This window comes from Vombatus ursinus, unplaced genomic scaffold (assembly GCF_900497805.2).
Source record: "Vombatus ursinus unplaced genomic scaffold, bare-nosed wombat genome assembly UNPS02014810.1, whole genome shotgun sequence".
In the NCBI taxonomy this organism is placed as follows: Eukaryota; Metazoa; Chordata; class Mammalia; order Diprotodontia; family Vombatidae; genus Vombatus; species Vombatus ursinus.
In genome coordinates this window covers 38194998-38218372 of record NW_020954588.1, presented here as the reverse complement: position 1 = coordinate 38218372, position 23375 = coordinate 38194998, and positions in this window count along the sequence as shown.

Genomic DNA, 23375 nt, shown 5'->3' with positions numbered 1-23375 from the left:
AAGGAAGGAAGGAAGGAAGGAAGGAAGGAAGGAAGGAAGGAAGGAAGGTAGGAAGGAAGGAAGGAAGGAATGAAGGAAGGAAGAAGAAAGTAAGAAAGAAAGAAAGAATGAATGAATGAATGAATGAATATTGAGTATTTTTAGCATATATCATTCAACTAGATGTTTTGGCACCCTGTAAAAATAAAAAAAAATAAATAAAATAAAAATAAATTCATTATTGTACTTCCTTAATTAATTCAGTTCAGAGAAATCCTATATAAACCCTGGGGAGTTCCCTTGGGCACTGAGAGGTTCAGTTAATTGTCCAAGGTCAGGTAACAAGTATTAAACATCTGAGGCAAACTTTTACCACTGGTATTCCTTATTCTAAGCTCAGAATTCTATTCAATGTATTAAGTTTTCTGTCATCTCTATTCAACAGCCAAAAAATATTCATTTTCATTAACAAACCATAAAACATAAAACATGTGTATGTGTGTGTGTGTGTGTGTGTGTGTGTGTGTGTGTGTGTGTAGTCCAAAGCCCTTTGGGCCCTGAATGAATGTACTCTATGCTAATGTCCAAATTATTGCAATGCTCAACTAAACAAGCAATACCTCACACCAGGACCTTCCCTCACCCCACAATTCTTACCTCCTTCCTCCTATTTGAATTTACTTATTTGTGTAAATGTTGACTATTTCTAGTAAAATAGAAAGTACTTTAAGGCAGTGACAATTTTTCATTTTGTCTTCCTATCTCTAGGACTTTGCATAATGCCAAGTACATAGTAGATGCTTAGAGAGCATTTACTGAGTTTTTTAATAGGCATTTTAAAAGTCGATGGAATTGTGGATGCCTTTAAAAGGTCTATTTCCAACATTAGATTTCTTTACAACCTCTCAAAGCAAGCTATTGAGGATAGATCATAAATTCTTTCCATAATACTGATGATCTCTTGAAAACATTTGATCAACACCATATTCCACATAAAAACACTTCATTTTAAATAAACAGTTTAACAGAGCTGCTTTTTAAATTCCTCAATTCTCCAGGTCACTTTATAAATATCAAGACATGTGGCAATCTGAGTAAAGCTGAAGCTAATTATGATGTACTGATTAATTTCACCAGACAAGTGCAGCAATCCTGATGAATAGTAATTTTATTTCAAGCCAGAAATTTTGGCAAGAAGAATGACTTTTTGCATGGCTAACAACTGTGGCAGGATACTGCAAGGTTGGTTGGCACATCCTTGAGGCTGCAGAGCACTTTTTCAAATGGAGTTTATAATTTCCACCTCGAAGATACTTTGAGAACTTGAAGTCACTGGTCATAGAAAATTGTTCATTGATACTCTACATTAATGGCCTCCTTATTTCTGTTGAAACTACCAATGCCTTCGTTGTGTTTGTTGTACTAATGGTGAAGATAACAAGAAGAATAAATGACAATTTGAAAAGTGAATGAGAGTATTTGCAATTAGATAAAATTTTGAGAATAAAATATTTATACATTAATATGCAATTCATAAGAAATTTAACATCCTCATAGATATTGACATAGAGAAGCATATCTTTGTAAAGAGTTTAGGCTTCAGTGAAAAATCCCACGCTCTAAGCAATTAGACAAACAAAACCAAAAACCAACCAAACAAATAGACAAACAGACAAACAAAAAACACCAGGAAAATGTTGCCACTGAGTCATAGCTTTCCTTGATCTAATCATGGTAGAAAGGCTGTCAGAAAATACAAGGTGTATGTGTTTTCAACTGTACTCATCAATCAGAACTACTCATGTCTCCTTAAGTGCAACTCCCAGAATGCCATAATTTCACCAAATTTAATTGTACTGATATAAAGTTTCTTGGTTTAGGGTAGTTCTTTTTAGATATGGGGGAGTAAGGTTGCTTGGGTGAAAAAAATTGAAATTTAATACTCCCTCCAAGGCAATTTTTTATCTTCTAAAGTCAGAAATAAAAAAATGAATTTATACATTATATATATGTGCATGTGTGTTTCACACATTTGTGTCAGCATATTCATATATGTATATTTTAATGTATATACATGTGAATGCATTAATATAAATAATCATATGCACATGATCATAGTATACATATAAATATCAATCATAAACTTAAATCTTCATATACATAAAGAATATGTCATATACCCATGTTGGACGATGCATACATATATGAGGAAACTGAGGCTCAGAAATGCTAATTGAATTGCACCCTTCACTGATGGAGGAAGTTCACACAATCAAGAAATCATCATTTTTGGAAGTTCATTGTAAAAAATATTTCATATAGCCCATGACAACTGAGAAAATATTTTTATAATGAACGTCCATCTGTAAAATGACAAGGTGAAACAAGATGACCTCTAAGGTTCTTCACTCTAAATTAATGATCATATGAGCTCATAAACATCTGTGACATAATAGTTGCTCTCCAAAATTATTGTGGCTTAAAAATTCGTCATCCTTTGAGCAGACAAATGCTGGATCTCTTTAGCGATAGCTAGACTATTTCATCACCAGCATACCATCCATGACTGAGACCGAACTCGAAGCCTTTATAGGACAATTGAGAAGTTGTGCATTCCTGCAAAGCCTTCAATATTCAAAGCTACCTCCATGCATGAGTAGAATGAACAGAAAGTCTTTAGTGGAGATTTCTCTAATCAAATTTATTTTGAAAATGGTATGTGTCATTTAGATTGTGAATCATGCTGAAAATATCATTAAATACTGCTCTCATTTGCTGTTGGGAGTAACAACATAGAGAAAGCTGGTTATGGGGAAATGCCATGCTTCAAGTCAGTGCTGTTCTATTCATTTGGTTGAGAATGTTCAGAAAGACACAAAGATTTAATCTTGTTTAGAACAGTCTGAGGAAAAACAGTTTTATTAGTGGCAGTTTGGGAGACTGGAGTCGCCTGCGGCAGGAATAACTTTCACTGCCTACGCAGAACCTATTGATCCAAAAGAAGAAGAGGTCCTAGGGGGTTAATTTAGTCACACAGGTAACTTGATGGGCAGCCTGTGTCAGAATTATGTTCTCTAAGATCTCTCTTTTCTGAATGTTGAAGAAAAACAATGCCAAACATCAAGATCACCTTCTCAAAAAACTGGAGGAGAAAGGAGAGAAACAGAGAGACATAAAGAGAAAGACAGAGAGAGAGAGAGAGAGACAGAGAGAGAGAGAGAGAGACAGAGAGAGAGAGAGAGAAGGGGAGAGAGACAGAGAGACAGAGAAACACAGAGAGAGATAGAGACAGAGAGACAGAGAGAGAGAGACAGACAGAGAAATGGAGAGAGAGAGAAACAGAGATGGGGGAGAAGGGGAGAGAGACAGAGAGGCAGAGAGAGAGAGAGAGAGATCCACAGGACATATCGGTTGCTGCAAGTCTCGTGCAGAGAAGTAGGATCCTGGGCCAGTAATTAAGGACAAAAAAACAAATACTTCAATGGGATAAAGTCACCTAAAGGGCTTCTAAAGTTCCATTATGAGATTAATCATTTCTAAGTGGCATCAAAAGGAGGGTCTGGAGAAAGGTTATATAATTTCTTAATAAGATTAGGGCAGCTTGGGGGCCAAGTGGATGGGGAGCTGGGCCTGAAGTCAGGAAGACTCATCTTCATGAGTTCATATCTGGCCTCAGACACCTACTATCTATATGATCCTAGACAAGTCACTTAACCCTGTTTGCCTCAGTTTCCTCATCTGGAAAATGAGCTAGAGAAGGAAATGGAAAACCACTCCAGTACCTTTGCCGAGAAAAATGCAAATGGGGTTTAATAGGATTAAGGGAAAAACTGAAGAAAGATGATAAAGTTAGAGCTAGGAGGGACCTCAGAGACCATTTTTCTCAACTCTTTCATTTTGCAGAAATGAAATGATGCCCTAGAGAGATGAAGTAACTTCTCTAGGATCACACAATTAGTAAGCATTTTATAAAGGATTTGAATCCAAGTTTTCCAGACTCTAATTTCAGAGTTCTGTTCTCTACACCATCTAGCCTTTTCAGCTCCTTCTTCTATTAAGTCAGGAGTTAAGCTCATTAGCTTATGTAGTTTGTAGAATCCATTCTTTTTGTTTTTTGAAAATCAGAAGAATTCTTGGCTTCTCTTGTACTATGGGTCTCACTGATTGCCCACGATGATTCATATTTCACTGATGGTGACTCAGCAATCATTTAACTATCAGTTCATTCAATAACCAAGGCAAAGATTGATATTGTCCAGGTGAGTTGATTTTTCAAGTAATGCTATTGGCTGTTACTTTCCTTAGGTATCGGTTTTCTAGGAAACAGTTCTGTCCTTTACTTTTCTGTAGAAGTAGCTAGAAAGCACAGTGTAGAGAGCACACAGGTCAGGAAGACCTGAGTACAAATCCAACCTAAGACACTTACTAATTTGACCTGGCCAAGTCACTTAGCTTCTGTTTGCCAAAGTTTCATTGACTGTAAAATGTAAATAAGAACTGCACTTACCTTGAAGGGTTGTTGTGATAATCAATTGAGATAATATCTATAAAAAGCAACTAACAGTGCATGGCCCATAGTTGTCATTTCCCTCCTTTCTTTCCCTTTCTTCTTCTCCCCTGTCTAAAGTTCATTGGACAAGACCCTTTCAGGAAAAGAAAGTATGGTTGGGCGATGCTCTATATAATTAAAGGGAATGCCTGAATTAACAAATTCCATGATTTTTGTTATTGTTGAGTTCTTCAAGTCATGTCCGACTCTCTGTGATATCATGTGGAGTTTTCTTGGCAAAGATACTGGAGTGGTTTGCCATTTCCTTCTTCAGCTCATTTTACAGATGAGGAAACTGAGACAAATAGAGTTAAGTGACTTGCCCAGGACCACACAGTTAGTAAGAGTCTGAGGCCAGATTTGATTCAGATCCTCCTGACTCCAGGGCCCAGTAGTTTATCCAGTCCATGACCTAGTTGTCCCTTTACCAACAGAATCATTGAAGGAAGACAACTTGATCAGAGTCTAGTAAGGGATGGCCTCTCCTTCACTCCCAAGTTGTGTTTCCTGCTCCCTGGAACATGAAAACCAAGAGAGCAAGACTGAAAGACAGACTTAGATTTTACACTTCAGAAAACAGACTTTTCTGTAAGTTAGTTTCTGTCCTTAGAAAAATATAATCATCTCTGTTTTACAAAGACTAATCAATCTGAGTACTCATATTTTGGTGATTTGTACATTTTCTTCTACATTCAAATAGATTGGTGAGTTGTAGAAGGATTCACAATTAGACATTTTGAGTTGCAGTGACATGACTCCAACATTTGATAACTCTGACATACTGAATGCATTGAGTGCTAGACTTGAAGTCAATAATTCCACATTGGACACTTACAAAATGTGTGATCCTAGAAAACTAATTTAGCTATTAGCCTCAGTCTCTACCTTGGTAAAATGGAGATAACAATATCACTTATCCAATCATTGTAGTGATAATTAAATAAAATGAGGTTATGTAAAGTGATTTTTTTTAAATTAAAGAAATATATATATATATATATGTCAGTTATTATGATTATTATCTCCTCCATATTGTCATCTTTGAGTTCAGAAAGCCACAACATTGGGACAAATCACTATCCTGTAATTCCTTTATATTTATTACTTCATGGACAGTTACAAAGTGATTAAATCACTTTAAACTTCTTAAAAAATAGTGGATAGTTTCTCTTCTGCAGTAACACTGAAGACATCTTTGGGACAACTCTAGTATAAGAAGGAAAAATAGGGATAGTATGTACCTCATCTTATTCATCTTGTTTTTATTTCTCATACTAGGTCTCTGTGTTTTAATAGCTTTTGATCCCATGTGTTTTAGAGGGTATGGACTATTTAAGATGGAAACTTCTATCATGATGCTGCTTTGGGATTTTTATGAATGCATATTTTAAAATTTTTATTTATTTTATTTTGTACTTATGTAATAGAACAAACATTTCTCTAACCTAGTAGAATGGAAAAACATGATTGCACATGAAACTGAAAATCTTATGTACAACTTGCTGTTCCTTTTAAATATACAATAAAATTATCATGTAACTTTCCTTTTTTTCTTTTTTTTCTTTTACATACATATATATGTAAAATCATTCTATGCATATTTCTATCAGTTAATTTTCTGGATACAGATTTTTTTCCAGATAGTTGAGTAACAGATTAGTATCTGACAATAGTTAAGTTTAGCACAATATATTGGTTGAACCTTACAGTATATTTTGAGTTCTATATTTGTATTATGGGAATTTTCCATCTGTCAGTTGATGAAAAATAGTGAGTTTCTAATGCGGAGTACCTATTCACATCTTACTAAGTATTTGGTAGGTATTACATTTTACAGGCAGTAATGATGTGCTGCATAGTTATACAACTTTGCCTCCTTACATAATCTACACTTCTGATAAGTCTATGCTCCTTAATTCCAATTCTACCATTTTTGGTGGCAATAAATTGATCCTGAATTCTGTTCCCACAAACAAATAAGTAAGAATTATTGGATGCTTCTTCATTGACATATTATTGGCTCAGTTCATGGAGACATTTCTCAAGGAGGCCTTTTGATTCCATTCTAAAATCTTCACTCTTAGGTTCCATCTGGAAATAAACCATTTTTGGTGACATTCAATAAATTTAATGTGTAGTACTGCTGTCATCTTTTGCTATTCCTCAGTGAAGGGATGGCTGTTACAAAAGTATTTCTATAATTTTTTCTGACCTGTTGATAATATACTCTAAGAATTTCTATCAATCTTTCCTTCTTTTTGATAAAGAAGTGTTGATCTTTCTCCAGCTACTTTAGGGTTATAGATCTTGTATTTCATTAATATTGTACAGGTTTTTGCTAAGGATGGTATTTTACAATTCTGTTATGTTACAATTTTAGAGTCCCCAAAACCACATTAATACTGGTTTTGATTAGGCATTAATTGATTTAATCATCTTCCTATTTAGATTTGATTTTAGGATTCCAGTAATTTTCGTGTTTTTAGACTCAACCTTTTATGTATATATTTATGATCAATGTGTCTTGCCTGCAGGAGACACAAGTATTTGTAGATATTACCTTTACCCATTGGGTCAATATGATTTTGAAAATTGAAGTTTGAAGCCTTCAGTCTCAAGCTTACCTTGAAATATATTAAGATTTTTATGCATATTGAGTCCAAATGACATTTTGATACCATTGGAGAAATTTTCTATAGAATTAAAGAGCTTTTAATGTGTGTTTTGGTAGAAATATGAGCTTGATGTCATCTGTTTAAAACCAGTGGTTAATAGAATGTTTTGGTTCTTTAATTCGGTGACAATTATTAGTTCTATCTAGGAGGGAGCTTAGTGGATTTTAGAGTAGGAAGAGGCATAATAAGCTCAGACATTTTCCTAGAAAAAATGTCAGACTATCTATCAATTGAAATGTACTTTACTGTGCTGCTTGTGTGTTTTGAACAGAGAACAGTTTTCCATGTGGAGATCAAATACCTTATCAGTCTCACTATACTTGTATTTATATCCGTATTACATGAATTAGCCACAAGTATAGAAGGGAAGAATTACTTTGAGATAATTAACAAAGACATTATATATGTTCTTGTGCTTTGGGCCACCTGGTAACCCAATGATTGAATCAATAATAAGTTTCTCTTTATACCCTCTGGGACTTCTTGGAAAACCCCCTTTTTTCTCCTCAGTTAATACATTATCTTCTTGTAAGTGTGTGTGTGTGTGTGTGTGTGTGTGTGTTGATAGCAGCTACGAATCCCTTTTAAAAAATATATATATGAATATAATTGGCCTGCATTTGGAGGAATCTTCAGCATTCTTATCTTTTATAAGTGATATGTGATTTTTCTCATAAGAAAAGTTTCTTAAGTCGAAGAGAAAGCTGGCAGTTCCTGAGATATAATTCATGTACAACTGTGAAGCATTTGAGACAACAATTATGGATCTTATTTGGTCCTACTCTTCTAATTTTTGCAGAGAAATGAGAGATTCAGTCATCCCTCTGAATATTACTATTCAATTTTTCATTGTATTACTGGTATGAACACTTTTGATACTTCATCTGATTCAGGTTAGGCTTTCATTGTGTTGAAAGTCTTGAGACCATGTAGATGAAGAGATCTGTTTCACACTCTCTTGCTCTGAGGTTTCTGATTTTCCCTTGACTTATGTTTTATTTGTTTGTTTTCCTTCGGTTCAAGCATCTGTGATTAAGCTTTTGGTTGACGTTGTATGGTTTAGTTTGTTGTGCTTTGCTTTTTTTTTTACTTTTGCTTTGAATTAAGGGAATCTGGGATTTTTTGATAACTTCATGCTCTTTGGATTCCTTCTCATGTGTTTAATTTCTCTCACCTTTGATGAGACAAGTTTTATCCCTCATATATCAGCTAGAAGTAGTATACTGCCTTTCTTCAGATCTTCAATAACTCTCAAGCAGTTTCTGCCATGGTGGTATCCGATGCTTATCCTTAGCGGAATTGTTATTATAACTACCTCTCTTCATGCTTATTACCATTGAAAGCTTCTCACATGTGCTGCTGTATCCAAACCACAAAATGTTTTTTTATACTTTTTTGTCAAATATTAGTGGAGAATATATTCATTTGTGAGATTTTGAGCAGGTACCCACTCTTTTGAATAATTCTGTGTTTTTTTTTAATTGGATTCTACTGATTGGAGTCTACTATTGGATTCATTTCATCAACTCAAAAGGTTCTTTTGTTCTTTCTGGAATTCCATTCCATATATGCTTATCTCCTTTGCAAAATCATTAGCTTTAATCACTGAGACCTAGGAAAGACCTTAGCTTAAAAAGGCCAAGGTCTTGCACTATATCCAGGGTCATCCCAAGTCATCCTGATCTATATCTTGCCACTGGGCCCAGATGGCTCCAGAAGGGAAAGTGAGGCTTGTGACTTTACACAGTCCTCATTCACTTAAATACAATCCACTTGCAACTGGCATAACCCTTCTGATGTCATGGTCCTCTTTGAGAACAAAGGACAAACAACAACAACAAGAACAAGAATGTCTACAGTTGTAGTAGTAACAACACCAGCAGTAGTAGCAGAATAATAATAATAATAATAATAATAATACAAAAAGACTCTCAGAGTATGGAATAATGGCAGAATATATAGCCTTAGAGTCAAGTGATGTGGGTCCAAATATTACCTCAGGTATTTTCTAGTTCTGTGACCTTGGTCAAGTCACAAAATCTCTCATATCCTCAGTTTCCCCATCTATAAAATGGGGATAATATTACTTGTAACATCTTACATTTTTGTGATTCAAAAGCTTTATAATCCTTAGAACACAAGGTTATATATAAATACAACTTATTGTGAATACAAGAGAGCTTTTTAGCATCTATATAAACTATTTACTGCCCCACCTAAAGAAAGAAAATAACCACCTTGAATAAATTGGATTTCTTAAATAGAATTTTATTATGTACTGAAACCTGAATGGTTCCCAATCTACCCACAAATTCTAATCTTACATCTATCAATTTAGGTTTTAAACTGGTAATAAATCTCCCCAGAGGGCCACTGTAGAACTTCTAGAGGACAAAGTTAAATTTGAATGAGAGTAAAATAGAGGTTGGATTACAGTTTTACAGAGAGCAGAAAGCTGATTGTGAATATGGAGATTTCATTAACTCTGCTTAACGTTTCACCTTGACAAAGCCCCGGCAAATGGCATCTCATGTCAATGGAGCTGACAACTACCTGGGAGACATTCAGTATTAAAACTTCTATCTTCTCTTTAGTCACAAGGAAACCAATAATGACAACATATCTTGTCCACTGTTTCTAGAAGATGAATAAATTCAGTCTATTTTCTTAGTAAATATTTTGCTGAGATAAAGCTAGGTGAAAATTAAGAAGTGGAGAAAACAAAATCCAGTCCTCACTTCTATGCTATTTACATGTTCTTTTTCTCAATTGCTGGATCCCCAAGGTCCACAAAAATAGTGCCTAAATCAGAATAATTATTTCAGGCCCTCTAATTTATAACTGGGGCTACCCTTTTCTGGCTCTTTAATATTTGAAGGATCCTGACTGAACCTCTCTTGTACATTATGACACCCTGCTGACTTGTCTCTGGCTGGGGGTTCCTTTAACTTATCTGAAGTCAGGCACTTGACTGACCCTGAAAGCCCCAAATTCAATTATGGCTGAATAAATATTCAGGTATGTAATCTTTTTTCAAATATTAAGGTGAATATTGGAATTGCCAAAGCCAGTATGTTGTAGTAAGTAGAAAGCTAAGCTGATCTTGGGTGAAGAAAACCTGGGTCTGTATCCCAGCTCTGAAACATACTGACTGCATGACTCTGGAGAAGTCAATTTACCTCTCAGTGTCCCAGGCAACTCTTAGTTACCTATTATATATGGATCTATGTTATTAGGAGAAATTTTCTCAATAAGAATTCCTCACACCAATTAAATCACAGGTTGATAATTCTGTCACCCTTGCCAACCTCTCCCCTCAAAAAAAAAATAAAACTTTATTGGAGAGTTTTGAATATAGACATAATTAACTGGGGAGAAAAGCTATTTTTAGCCCAAGGCCAATATAGATAAGAATGGTTCAACCGTCATTTGTGATTAGGTTATCTGTTTATGGTAGTTTGCTATAGTCTACTTAGAACAACAATGACAATAACAACTCATGAATGAGGGAGTAACATTTGTGGTCCTAAATCTTTGTGTTGTCTCTGTATTTATATCATATTTTTAGTCACACTATAGTCTAATTCTGATGCCTCATCATTGTATTCATCAATAATAAACCAATAAGGAATTGGCAAATAGGTACTATGTGTCTGACGTTCTTCTAAAGACTAGGGATAAAAAGAAAAAAAAAAGATAAAAGTATCTGCCTTTTAGGAGATTGCATAATAATGAGGGAAATAAAATGTAACTAATTATACACACACACACACACACACACACACACACACACACACACACACACGCATAATTAGGAAGGCACTAGATGGTGGACCAGGAAGTGCTTCTGGCAGAACATAGCATTGATAGGAGCCCATTAAGAAAAAGAGAACTCTAAGACATTGAAATATGGAGAGAGGAATGGAGGCATGGAGGCAACCCTGTGCTTCTGGACACTATGCAAGCTCTAGCAGATTTAAAAATTTTAAAAGGATTTGAGTATAGGCTTAATGAAAGATTATATAACTGTTGTCTAAAGACAAGCCTGGCCAAATTTATAGAAGTTCATCCCCACATGAATCACTGGTAATGAATTATTCAGCACCAGGGAATCCCAAATAATATACAGTATGCATACTAAATATATAAAGGTTTGTATCCACAAAAGTAATATGAATGTCTATGCAAATGAATGTACCTTTCCTTGAAATATTGAGATATTTAGATTCTGACAAGAAAGATACATGAATGTTTGCTTTCTTCAGGTTTTCTCTCCTTAAAACTTGAAAAGGAAATGATTATGCTTTAGATATGGAGCTATTTTAGCTAAATCCACAAGACTAGAGAACAGAACTATAAGAAGTAAAAAGCTAACATAGAAACAAAAAAACTCTCTTGAATTAATACAATTTATGTAATAAAAGCTTTCACACAGAAATCCTCACCTGTCTGATATTATACACCCGATGCAATGAGCACAAGCAAATTCATATGTTTATAGTTCAGTGTATGGATATAGGGATTGCCTGTGACAGTAAATCTGCCTCAACTGCTAGCCCCTGTGAGAAACAGGAAAAAAAGAGGCATTTGAAGCCACAGATTGGAGGGGTTCATTTGACATGAAAGGCATCTAGAAATTGAGCTAAAACCAACATTTCCCACCTGGAACTATCCTGGGGCAACAATCCAGACAAAGTTGACCACTATATTCCCCAACACAAAACTGAGGCTACATAGTAAATACGTTTGGGATCTGTGAAACAATAGAGTAGTGAGTGGGGGCAGGGAAAGAGGGAGTAGGACTTATAATGAAAAGTGAAGGGGGAAGGATACAAATAAAAGGTGATGTAGAAAGAGAGAGAGACACAGGGAGAAAGAGAGAAAGAGAGACAGAGACAGAGACAGAAAGACAGAGACAGAGACAGAGACAGAGAATTGCATATGTGTGTGTGTGTGTGTGTGTGTGTGTGTTTGTATATGCCCCAGAGAGATAAATCAATGAAAAAAGATCATAAAGACTAAAGGGAAAAAATCATCAATACCTCCAAAAAATCCCCAAAATGCAGAATCCTTAGGACAAATTTTATAACACAAAGGAAAATAGGAAAGTGAACTAAGATTATTTTATGAAAAAGAGAATCCTGTGATTACCCCCAGAAACTATGAGACAAAAGTAGTGAAATTAAAAAATATGGTTTAAAAATAAATAAAATTCTTAAAATGATGATTGAATTTAGGATATTCTCAATGCAGAATTATAAAGCACAAATTGCAGAGCAGGAAAAAAATAGATATATGTTGGAGTAGTTCTAGGAAAGAATAATAGACTTGGAATACAAAAGTATTCATGTGGAAGAAAAAATGACAGGAAAGTGGAAAAGGATACAGGTCACATGAATTCTATGCAGGTCAAAGTGAAAGTCAATGAAGCCAAATGAAAACAATAAAAAGATTAAATCTTTTAATATAGCAAATTATGAGATTGCTGTTCAATACTACTAAGTATAGAAAAGAAATAACAAAGTCACATCAATTAAAAAGACATAGAAACTATGTCTCAATGTTCAATACTTTTTCAGGGTGTGGGGGGTTGGGATAGTGTTAGGATGGTATGTGATTATATGAATGGTAAGACAGCAGGTAGATGATAGATGAGAGTGGATGATACATCCATATTATTCCACGGGTGAATATTTAAGGAATCTTGATTCTCATATAGAGAGAAAGGAGTGAAGGAAAAACTTTTAAGGAGTTACTTGTTATATGAGCCTTGTGTCAAGGTGGTATAAGAGGGAATGGGAAGACAAGATGAATGCTAGTGATACTGGAGATGAAGAATCCATATAATTAATGGCACCTGATAATATATAAGAAGTGAGGAAGAGAGCAGAGGATAAATTGACATAAAGACTAAATAATTTTTGTTTAATGGTAACAATGACAAAATTATTAAGTTAGTATTATGGAGAATGTAGCATTTAAGCTTGATCAAATTTATATGTTTAAGTGCTGATGGAATATCTATATGGATGTCCTGAAGCAGGTGAAAAAAGGCCTTAGAGCTGAAAGAGAAATTGGGACTGGAGACAGGGATCTGGAAGTCACTTTCATAGAAATTATTGTTGAAATAATGAAATTGAAAGATATTGTCAACATAGAGAATTGGTTGTTTGTCTTTCATTTTGAAGAAGACCAATGACATCTTGGGGTTATGACTCAATTGTGAATTGTATTTACGTGAGGCAGAGTTGCACGAGGTCATCAGCCTCGCTCTCACTTCCAAAGTCATCAAAGTCCAGTGCCAAGATGAATGTCAGAATGACTGGCAATGACCCAGCATGCTGTGGATGAACTCGGCATCTTCAATGTCAGACCAAGTTCTAAGCACTCCACAGTGCCTACTTCAACTGCCTTCATGGCTGTTGGATCATACTGTTCTCATCTGTCCATTCTACCAGGGGGAAGTCTTCACATTTGGAGTAGACATCCCCCTAACTTACCAATGGGTTTGAGTCCTGTCAGTTACCCTCAACTTGGTTTAGCTAGTCTACCAAGAAGGTTTTACCAGGAGATCAAATCCCCCCTAATTTTGATGACAAAGGAAAGCAAGAATAAGAGAGCAGTTCCTAGGAAGGAACTCAGCCCAAGCTGGACCTTCTGCTTGTGGGCAAACAGAAGCAAGGGTCCCATTTAAAACTAGTTATTGTGTAAACATCCTGAGGGCTGAGAGTAACCACATTCTTCAGTCATCCCTTCAGTTCACACTGGGAGCAATGGGTTTGACAAAGGGGGGAATAAAATGGATTATAGAATAATATTGGTTATTAAATAATAGAGCATAAGATTAATTTTCTTTACTAGTGTATAAGATCATGAATATATTTTTAAATATAGTCACCAGTTCCACTATGGAAATATAATTAATCAAAATGATTCATTCACTCAGTTTTTCTGTCATATGAGGAGAGGTAGTTGAAACAAAATCTCCTGTCAGGTTCCTGATGGGTCACCCATAGTCAGGTTCCTACCCTGCCTTATTTAGAAACTTAAACTTCCTAAGAAATAAAACGAAAAGAGAAAACACACACTCATTTCAATTCAATATGATACAGTTAGAAAGTACTCATATGATGAGGATTCTTAGATCACTCCTGAGACTCTTAGATCAAGGAACAAAACAGAAGTGCTCATAGTTGGGCTATATTGAATTTTACTTATAGAGGTGATAGGAAATGGGGGATTCAATGAGAAAGAAAAGCAAATGCCATTGATTACAGTTATGGATTAGGTTCTATTGTGGAATTTTATGTTGCTTGACTTTAACTTTGGTAGTGTACTCAAACTGAGGTGGGCCTTAAAGGTTCAAGAAGTTGTCACAGATCCTTACAGAGACATCCTAGGAATCCATCTACAAAATGGTACCCATTGTAAAATGTCATGAGTGTGTGTGTATGTGTGCTGAGAATGTGATGATCTTAAATGTTACACAGAGAAACAGCTGGCCTTTGGTAATTCTAGGCACTGGGAGATTAGTTCCACCGTACTGCCCTATTGACTGTAGGGACATACGAATACAAGTCAGTGAATCAAATGGTCAAATCTTTTAATCATGTCACTCATGCCCATACATAGTCAGCTTTAAGGTTATTTTTTAAAATACATTTTAAGGGCATCATTAAGCTAAATGTTTTGAAATATTATTTAATAAAACTCAAGATATTTACTCTTTTCACCACATTGAGGGGAACAAATTGACTTACAAAAACATGAAAATAACTTTTGGTAAGCTCTAGCAAGAGATATGGATGTAGTAGTGGATGGAGTTTTTTTACCTATTTGAGATTAAATAGTCCCTGCTAATAAGCATTCTTGATTTCATAGAATTAGCACAATGCTCCCTTGCCATGTGAATGTGGTCTTATTTTAATATGCAATAATGAAAACAAGATAATATGTAAGCAAGAAATGAACAATCACATAAGGAAAACACAGTTGACAGATAAGTAGGTAAACTTACTCCATCAAAACAATGGGAAATGCCCATATGTTCCCTTGTTAATAATGTGCACTTTAATGGCCATCACTTGTTCCTTCTTATTTTTTTTTAATGGAAGATTTTGACTGCCTCCAGTTTTCTGATTGAATTACATGAATTTTTAACTTAGATGAAACTTCTGGTTCTTAGCAAATGTTCAGATTAAAGAGTTTTAGGCTCCGAGGTAATCTTTTCTTGACTGAAATGTAATCTTTCCTTCCTTGTATTCTGGCCTGCTCCCCCTCCCTCCCTGCCCCATGGCATTTCTATTAAGTTTTTGAAATATGATATCTTTTCCTAAAGCAGACACAATTTCCCAGTTTGAAGAAGAAACCAGTTGTACATTTCTTCAAGTTTATTTTTCCTAATCTAAAGGACTTATTGGACATAGATAAAAATTTTGAGAGAGACAGAGAGAGACAGAAACAGAGACAGACAGAGACATACAGAGACTGCTTTGTTATAGAAGAATTATTTTCAGTCACCACTAGGCTTGAAAGATTCAGCTTCAAGATCTGAAGGCAAAGAACCTCAATTTCTCAAAATTATCTTCATTCCTTTGAGCCTATTTCTCTTATGATCTCTTTTTTCTTAAAATAAGTTGTTAATTCTCTAACTTTTTAATGTAAAAACTCCTCTGTATTAAATGAAACATTTAAACCAGATACATTAAATACTTTAAATGTCAAGACCTTAAGGCAACTGTATTTTCCAATATTTTTAGTGTACTTTTTTTTCATCCAGGGCATTGCATTTGATATTTTTTTATGCTTTAAAATGACATTTTTATGGCAAATATCTTGCATGAAAATAGTAATTTGCATGTTGTCTCCCACATTTGAGTGTGAACTCCTTGATGTAAGGGGTCAAAATTTTTGTATCATTTTATATCCTTAGAACTTAGCAGTGCCTGGGACAGAGTAAGTACTGAATAAATGTTTTTTGATTAGATAAATGAAAATATAAGTTAAACTATTTTCTGAAATAATCATTACCCTACTTATATTTTTATTTCATAGAGAACTGAAAAAAAGTTACTATTTTCACTTTCCTTGAGTCTTTTAAAAATATTTTTCCCATGGTTTTATTATCACTAAATCAGTTGACTACACTTACCATACATTTGAAGAGAATACATTTCATGAACATAACTAACTCTATGAAGTGACATTTCAGAAAAATTACATATTTGTGACAGATCTCAAGAGTATTATTATACTAATAACAATAGAGATAGCATTTTAAAGGTATATAGAATTCTAAGACTAGTAATCACTAGTGATATTACTACGAGTTGGCTGCCAGGTGGGGGAAAGTGCTTGCTAACTTTAATGCATGTCCATGACACAAATGACATTGATGATATCTGTCCAATAAAACAAAAAAAAAAAGAAAACAACACAAAGATGATTTTTATCTCTTTATTGTCTAGTCTGCTGTAATTTTTATTTTGGATTGTGAACTCAATATAATTCAGCAGTGTGATCTGGGAGGCAAAAACAACCAATGTCATCCCGAAATACATTGCAAGCCGTACTGTCTAGATTTTAACAGGTTATAGTCTTGCTGTCTTTGCTGATGAACTAATCAGAACACATCTGGAATAATATGCTCAGTTTTGGGTGCCATAATTTAGAAAGGACATTGATAACCTGGAAAGCATACAAAGGATAATGATCACAATGTCAAAGAACATGAGATAATGCTTTATGAGGATTGTTTGAACTGACACAGGATATTTATGCTATCCTATCCACTTAGTGAGAAATTAAAGGTTTCTCCAAGCATTCAAGACTGTCACATAAAAGCATAATTAGACTCTAACTACTTAGTCTAAGAACTTAGAAGTTTCAAGGAGGCAAATATAGGTATAATAAAAGAAAATATGTCAGTTGGAGCTATCAAAAAGTAAAATGGGCTGCTTTGGTTACAGTGACATGATGTTTAAAAAATTCAAGAGAAATAATTTCTGGGTAGTTTAATCATTTTATTAATAATGGCAGCATGCTTATTAATAAAAGGATGGTCATTTGGCTGTCACTCTCATAAACCAAAGACAATTATGCATCTGGCTCATGGCTTATATGCCCATTGGAAGGGGGCATTCCTGAAGATGGCAATAAACTCTGATTGGTTAACAATTAATACAAAAATGAATGTTACAGTGCAGGGCTGTACCTATTCAAGTGAACTTTCATTATGTCATTTATTTCTAAGTTATTTCCAGCCTTGGGCAATCTATTCAAAAAATTTATCCCCAAACCTGAGTATGGCACAATGTTTTCCCCACCTGGGTGAAGTCTGGACAAGACTGGTTTTTTTTTTGACTGAATGTACAATTTATTAACAATGAAATCAATAAGACATAATTATCTATAATATTTTAGCTGTGACAATAACTGCCCAAGTTATCTCAAACCTCCCAGTAATAGTAGATGATTTCACTTCTTTTTTTATTTTATTTTTAACATGTGTTTTTAAAACTTTGGGTTACAAATTTTCTGTCTTCCTCCCTCCCCACCCACCCTCATTGAAAAGGCAAGCATCTCGATACAGGTTATAGCTGTGTAGTCATGCAAAACACTTCCATAGTTGTCATGTTGTGAAAAACTAGGCATATTTCCCTTCATCCTATCCTACCCCCCATTTATTCTATTCTCTCTTTTGACCCTCCTCAGAAGTGTTTGCTTTTGATTATCTCCTCCCCCAATCTGCCCTCCCCTCAATCAACCCCCTCCTCTCTTGTCCTCTCCCCTCCTTATTTTCCTATAGGGTAAGATAGATTTTTATATCCAATTGTGTATGTTATTCCTTCCTTAAGCCAAATCCTATAAGAATAAGATTCACTCATTCCCTCTCACTTCCCCCCATTTCCCCTCCACTGTAAAAGCCTTTTCTTATCTGTTTCATGTGAGATAATTTACCCCATTCTACTTCTCCCTTTCTCCTTCTCCCAGTATAATCTTCTCTCACCCCTCAATTTTATTTTCCAGATATCACCCCTTCATCTTCAACTCACCTTGCACCCTCTATCTATCTATCTATACATACATACATTTTTTTCCCTCCCACTACCCTAATACTGACAAAGGACTCATGAGTTACAAATATCATCTTTCCCTGAAGGAATATAAACAGTTCAACTTTAATAATTTTCTTGTGATTTCTCTTTCCTGTCTAGCTCTTCCATGTTTCACTTGAGTCTTGTATTTGAAAGTCAAATTTTATATTCAGCTCTGGTATTTTCCTCAGGAATGCTTGAAAGTCCCCTATTTCATTGATTGACAGTTTTTTTTTACCCTGAATGATTATACTCAGTTTTTCTGGGTAGGTGATTTTTGGTTTTAATCCTATCTCCTTTGCCCTTGGAATATCATACTCCATTCCCTCTGGTCCTTTAATGTAGAAGCTGCTAAATCTTGTGTTATCCTGATTGTGTTTCCACAATACTTGAATTGTTTCTTTCTGGCTGCCTGCAATATTTTGTCCTTGACCTTGGAATTCTGGAATTTGGCTATAGTATTCCTAGGAGTTTTCCTTTGGGGGTTTCTTTCAGGAGGTGATCAGTGGATTCTTTCAATTTCTATTTTGCCCTCTGGTTCTAAAATATCAGGGCAGTTTTCCTTGATAATTTCTTGAAAGATTCTTGGCTCTTTTTTGGATCATGGCTTTCAGATAGTCCAATAATTTTTAAGTTCTCTCTCCTGGATCTATTTTCCAGGTCAGTTGTTTTTCCAATGAGATATTTCACATTCTTTTCTATTTTTTCATTCTTTTGGATTAATATTACAGTGTCTTGATTTCTCAAATTGTCACTAGCTTCCAATTGCTCCATTCTAATTTTTAAGGAAGTATTTTCTTCAGTAAGCTTTTGGACATCCTTTTCCATTTGGCCAATTTTGCTTTTCAGAGCATTCTTCTCCTCATTGGCTTTTTGGACCCCTTTTGCCATTTGGGTTAGGCTATTTTTAAGTTGTTATTTTCTTCAGTATTTTTTTGGGTCTCTTTTAGCATTGCTCTCAGTTTTTCCTCTACTTCTCTTACTTGCTTCTCAAAATCCTTTTTGAGCTCTTCCATGACCTATGACCAATACACATTTTTCTTGGAGGCTTTAGATATAGGAGCTTTGGCTTTGTCGTCTTCTTCTGGTTGTGTGTTTTGATCTTCTTTGTCACTAAAGTAAAATAATATAGTCTGACCCTTTTTGCACTGCTAGCTCATGACCCCGGCCAATTACTTGAGTTATAAACTCTTTGTTAAGGTAAGGGACTGTTTCCAGTGTGGAGAATGTACTGTCCCAAGCTTCAGGGGTTTTGTGCAGCTGTTTTCAGAGATACTTCTAGGGACCTGAAAATTTTCAGTTCTTCCAAGGTGGTATCATAAGGGGTGAGGTGTTTACTCCTTTCCTGGCCTGTGCTCTGATCTATGAGCACTCTTTTCTGTCTTGGAACTGTGAGGAGGATTTCCTCTCCACAGCCACTACAAGCTCCACCATGCCAGTGCTCCTCCTTGGTCCAGGACCACCATCCAGAACTGTTACCCAGATCCAAGCACGGGCAAAGCAAGAGAATCCTGCACCAGCAAAGAGATCCCTGCAATTCCCCTCTGATCAGCCACTCAATTCCACCTCAGTCTGTGGGCCAGAAGTTCAGGAGGCAGCTGCCACCCTGGGGCCAAGCTCAGGGACTGGGGCTAGAACCCCACTATGCTTCTCTCTCACCACCGCAGAAACAGACTTTTCCATTCACCTTCTAAGTTGTCTTTGGCGTTCATGGGTTGAGAAGTCTGGAAACTGCCACAATTGCCTGTGATTCAATCCTCTGAGACCTGCTTCAGGTTTGCTGCAGCCTGTGCACCCACACTGAACTGTGTTCCTCTCCCAAACCAGGGCAATATGCCTTTCTGATCAACCATACAGGTTATCTTGGGCTGGAAATCTGTTTCACTTTGTCTTTTTGTGGGTAATGATGCTTTAGAATTTGTTTAGAGCCATTTTTATAGGTATTTGGAGGGGTTTGGGGGAGAGCTCAAGCAAGTCACTGCTTTTACTCCTCCATCTTGGCTCTTTCCCCCACCCCTACAAGATTATTAATAAACTTAGTGCAATCTCATTATCAGTAATGTCCTTCAAGAGACTGAACTTTTGAAATCAGGACTTTCATAAAAGGGGGGAATTCTGGATCTCCCCAAATTGTTGGTTATTAATAATCATTTCTTTCAGCCATCACCCCAGCCAACTTCAACTAGGACTTGAGGTGATCAATAAAAGACCAGTTGACAATTTGTAATGGATGTTGTTGAGGGGTTTCTTGATCAAGCACAAGAAGACAGTTCCTGAGGACCCTTCCAATTCTGAGATTCTATGAAAAATCTTATTTTCTTCTTGAACTTAATGCCGTTCTGACCAAAAACAAACGTGTTGATTTTCCTTTTAGTCTATCAGCAAATTGTTGGGTAGGCCACTGACAAGTAGCAATTTAAAGCTTTGTTTTGATAATGAATAACTTGGACGTCCTGTCCCATTTTCTTGGAATAGGTTTATGTGTGACTTCAGTGTCCTTCAAAATTCTCATCAGCCTAAAAAAGTTCATATGTAATCTTGGACTTTAAGATGCCTTATTGTGAATGTGGTCTTCAGTATTACAATACATCATTGATGATTCTTTCTAAGTGAAAAATTCACAAAATAATTCAATTATTTGTTAGATGTAAGGAACCCTTTAACCAATGTAGTTTTTATTCCTGCTCTATTCTAGTTATAGGACCTTTGGTAAGGAGATGAAAAAATTAATCAATTGTGACCAACTTGCTGATCTTTAATCCTTTAAGGTCAATTAGTATAGTCTGACAATAGAGGTGCAGTCCATTGCAGGCCTGCCTTTTAATTGATAAATAGGTGGCAAGGTGAATAGAGTGATGGACATAGAGCCAAGAAGACTTGATTCAAATGAGGCCTGTGACATCTACTATCTGTGTTACTCTGGGCAAGTTACCACCTCTGTATGTCATGGTTTCTTTATCTGTAAAATGAAGATAAAAACTAAGTCTAGCTCTCAGGGTTATTGTGAGGATAAAATGAGGTAATATTTGTAAAGCATTTTGCAAACCTTAAAGGAGTATGTGTTATCACCACCACTAACACCATCATCACCATCACCATCATCACCGTCATCATCACTATCATCATCATTTCCACTTAGTAGTACCTCCTGTGCTCTGCTGGAAAAAGACTATGTTGGTTCATTGGTTTTTATTCAATCTGGTTCTGTCACCATATACTACTTTTTCAAGTTCTCTGAACTTCAGTTTCCTCATTTATAAAATGTGTTTGTGCATGTGGGGGGAGCATTACTGGGGAGATGATAATCCTCACTTTCTTTCATTTATTGATCCTAGATAGCCAATAAATTCAGGGGGTACTATCACTGTATGATGAGGAATTAAAGTTAGGTTGTAGAGTATATAACTAATACCTATGTTCTAGATACCATGGGATGATACACTAAAGGTTAGAATGTCCTTGGAGTCAGAACAGATGTATATAAATACTTCTGTAGCCACTTATCACTTGTGGCACAGTAACCTTCCTCAGACCTCTGTTTACTCAATTATTTTTTAAAGGGGGTTGTAATAGATGGCTTACAGGGTACCTTTCAATTCAAGATTCATGAATCATAGAATTTTACATTTAGAAATAGACTGGAAATTTGAGGCCATGTAATCAAGTACTTTCAGCTTACTTAAAAGGAAATTGAGACCCAGAGAGGTTGAGTGACTTGATTAAGAGAACATGTGTAGCAATAAGGCATGCCAACTTTTATTTTATTTTTTTGGAATACCAACTTTTAAACCATGGGATAAAAATAATTAGTCATTAATGTGAAAACATGTTTAATAAGCATGTATATGTAGAACCTATATCAGATTGCATGCCATCTTGGGGAGGGAGTCAGGGAGGAAGGGGGAGAAAATTTAAAACTCAAAAGTTTATTGAAGTGATTGTTGAAAACTAAAAATAAATGAACAAAAATAATTAGTCATTGTAAGGTACAAAAGAATGCTTCAGAAAAAGATACATTTATCTCATGATATATTGATAGTGAAGTTTATCTTAGATGTCTAATAATTATATTTTGCTTTTGTCTAGGTGTGAGACATTGACTGCCTCCATTTTTGTTTAGCCGTGCAACATTTTCCGTTAATTTTGGAAAGATAGATTGGCTAATTGGAGAGGAGAAGATGTGGAACAGCAAACACAAATTCTGGCCAGTCAGACTTGAGTGAATCACTCAGACATTCCCATATTTGTGGAAACTTGCTCATGTTACAAGAGGAATTTTTTGTAGGTAATAAGGAAAGTCTCTTTTAGCCCTAACATTCTATGATTGATTCTGTGACTAAGGATAAGGAATGGAAGTGGCATTTTATTGATATAGGAAACTCCAGGAAAAAGAAACTCCCTCTACCAATGCACATTGATGCCTTCTCTGCAACTTATAATTAGAGAGATTTTCCTAGAGCACTGAAATATGAAATTATTTACCCAGGTAAATGCAGCTAGTGTATGTCAGAGGCAGGACTTTAACCCAGGTCTTCTGGGCTCTAAGGCCAACTCTTTCCATTACATCATATTGCTAATGATTTAGCAGAAAAATTTCTACTCAAAAATCCTCTGAGAAATTGGTCATTTAGCCTAGGGAAATCATTTAAGCATTTGGTGCCTCAGTTTCCTCCATTGTGAGACAGAAAGGGTTTGACTCTATGATGTGCAAGGCATCTGTTCATTCTAAATTTTTATTTTAATTACTATTTCAGAATCTACAAATGATGATCCACCTGTTAAAAGATTTTACTCTGAAGGGGAGGTAATGGCATGAAGGAACAAGAAGTTTTGGTCTTAGAGTCAGAAGTCAGGGTTCAAACCCTAATATTGCAATTCTGTGGGAGCTCAAGCAAATGGCTTCAATTCTCTGGAGCTAGTTTTTTCATCTCTAAATTGAGAGTACTGGACCAGATGACTTCTAAGGACCTTTTCAGTTCTAATCTATCTGAGTTCTAAAGCCATTATTAAAAATATTAGTCAGGATTCAGTAGAAGAAAATCAGCCTTAGTGTTTTGAAGGAAAAAAAAAAAGAAT